The sequence below is a fragment of the Humulus lupulus genome, chromosome 5, assembly GCF_963169125.1.
Source record: "Humulus lupulus chromosome 5, drHumLupu1.1, whole genome shotgun sequence".
In the NCBI taxonomy this organism is placed as follows: Eukaryota; Viridiplantae; Streptophyta; class Magnoliopsida; order Rosales; family Cannabaceae; genus Humulus; species Humulus lupulus.
In genome coordinates, this window is record NC_084797.1 from 80,585,588 (window position 1) to 80,588,429 (window position 2,842).

At 43.2% G+C, this 2,842-nt stretch overlaps 1 non-coding gene across 1 annotated transcript; it reads left to right on the forward strand.

Annotated features, from left to right (window-relative positions):
• The first annotated feature begins 2,506 nt into the window (after nucleotides 1-2,506).
• Nucleotides 2,507-2,612, forward strand: LOC133781126 (small nucleolar RNA R71). Its single transcript, XR_009869921.1, has one exon. It is a non-coding gene; the product is annotated as a small nucleolar RNA R71 (small nucleolar RNA).
• The last annotated feature ends 230 nt before the right edge of the window (nucleotides 2,613-2,842 follow it).

A 2,842-nucleotide genomic window follows, 5' to 3' on the forward strand; every position in this document is an offset into this window, starting at 1 on the left:
ATAAGGACAAGTAAAGGTAGTCTTCTCTTGGTCTTCCGGCGCGATGGAAATTTGATTATAGCCTGAATACCCATCAAGGAAACAATAGAACTCCTTTCCCGCCAACCGATCAAGCATTTGGTCAATAAATGGCAGCGGGAAGTGGTCTTTGCGAGTAGCCTTATTCAACTTCCGATAGTCCATACAAACACGCCAGCCCGTCACTTGTCTTGTGGGAATCAACTCATTGTTTTCATTAGCCACCACCGTAACTCCACCTTTTTTAGGAACACACTGAATTGGGCTGACCCAAGAACTATCTGAAATTGGGTAAACAACTCCATAATCAAGCCACTTAATTATCTCTTTTCTAACCACTTCCTTCATGATAGGATTAAGCCTTCGCTGCTGCTCAAAAGAATTATTACAGCAATCCTCCAACAGAATTTTATGCATACAAAATGAGGGACTTATCCCCTTGATATCCGCCATAGTCCAACCAATGGCCCTTGTGTATTTCTTCAAAACAGCCAGCAACAAACTCTCTTTTTCAGCTCCTAACATGGCTGAAATAATCACAGGCAAGGTCTCATCTTCTCTCAAATAGGCGTACTTCAAGTGACTAGGCAAAGGCTTCAACTCTAATTTTGGTGGCTCTTGAATAGAAGGCTTAGGAGGCTTAAAATTCCCTTCCGACAAATTCAATGACTCAAAAGGCCTCCTGAATTTAGCAAATGGCTGCGTTGACTCCACCCATGTAACTTGGGTTTCTTCCTCTTCACTTAAGCTTTCAAGCTCTTCAAGTGACCTCACCCCCACTCCATCTTTACAAACTTCCTTGTGGAATTTTTCAGCAACAATAGACTCAATTACACTTAGCCTATTACATTCCTCAACCTCATCCGGAAACTTCATAGCATTGAACACGTTGAAAGTCACTTGTTGGTCATTCACCCTCATAGTAAGCTCCCCTTTTTGTACATCAATCAAGGTCCTTCCGGTAGCTAGAAATGGCCTACCCAAGATAATAGGAACATCTATATCCGCTTCATAATCAAGGATGATGAAATCAGCCGGAAAGATGAATTTGTCAACTTGCACAAGTACATCTTCAATTTTTCCTTCCGGGTGCGCCATAGAACGATCCGCTAATTGCAAAGTCACTGTGGTTGGTCTTGCTTCTCCAATCCCCAACTTCTTGAAAATTGACATGGGCATCAAATTGATACTAGCCCCCAAGTCACAAAGTGCTCTACCAACGTCTCTACCACCAATAGAACAAGGAATTGTGAAGCTGCCCGGATCCTTCAATTTAGGAGGAATTTTACTCTTCAATATAGCACTACAGCCTTCAGTCAACGCCACTGTTTCAAATTCACCAAGCCTCCTCTTTTTAGTTAAAATATCTTTCAAAAACTTCACATAGTTGGGCATTTGCTCCAAAGCTTCCACTAATGGTATATTGATGTGAAGTTGTTTCAAGACATCTAAAAATCTGCGGAATTGACTATTTTGTTGCTGCCTTTGAAAGCGTTGAGGAAATGGTGGAGGTGGCTTGCTTGTAGACTCTCCTGTAGCGTTTTACGGAGGAATTGCTGCAGCAATTGCTTCAGGATCAGCATTTAATTCTTTTGATTTCACAGCTTTGTCTCCTTTGTCCCCACTACTTTGGATTGAAGTGGGCTCGCTGTTTCTGGCACAATTATCCTCAGTAAGTTCCACATTTTTGCCACTTCTCAAGGTAACCGCCTTGCAATGCTCCTTGCCATCTTTTCTTGGATTTTCTGTATCACTAGGCAAAGTGCCTTGTGGTCTATTCCTTAGCTCATTAGCAAGTTGCCCCAGCTGAGTTTCTAGATTCCTCAAAGATGCCGCTTGACTCTGAATTACAGCATCGTTCTTGGCCATATATTCCTTCATTAAACTCTCCAAAGAGCTTGATTGAGACACTTGAGGATGAGGTGGTTGAGCTCTTTGTTGTTGTTGTTGAGAAAACCCCGGTGGATATGTAGGCTTGTTTTGCATGGGTGCTCCGCTTGAACTAGCTCCTTGACCCCCCCATGAGAAGTTCGGATGGTTCCTCCAACCCGGATTGTAAGAGTTCGAATATGGGTTGTTACGGCTCACATTTTGATTCCCCAAGTAACAAACTGATGCAGGATTTGATGGACAGCTGTCAAATGTGTGCCCATCTCCACAATAAACACAAGAAACATCTGCCACTTGGCCCATAGCAGCTGGCTGTACCATTCCCCCCAAACTCATGTTCTTGAGAAGGTTAGTCATTGAAGAAACTTGAGCTGTCAAAGCTGTCAATGCATCAACTTCAAGTAAACCAGCCACTTTTCGACTTGTTGAGGCTCTAACATTGGACCATTGATAATTGTTGCTAGCTATCCTCTCCAAAATCTCATAGGCTTCATTATAGGACTTAGAGAGAATAGCCCCATTGGCTGAAGCGTCTAACACCATACGAGTGGAAGAATTGAGCCCATTGTAGAAAGTCTCCATTTGTATACAATGTGGGATCCCGTGGTGTGGGCACTTTCTCAATAATTCCTTGAATCTCTCCCACGCTTCACAGAATGATTCATCTTCCAGCTGCTGAAATGACATGATTTCATTGCGAAACTTGGCATTTTTGGTAGGGGGAAAGTACTTCATCAGGAATTTTTCAGCCAACTCATTCCATGTAGTCACCGAGTCGGGAGGAAGAGTGTTGAGCCAAGCTCTAGCTCGATCCCTCAAAGAGAAAGGGAACAATTTCAACCTTAGGGCCTCATCAGTCACTCCTTGTAGCTTGAAGGAGTCACTCACCTCCAAAAATGAACGAAGATGAAGGTGAGGATCCTCAGTAGGCAGC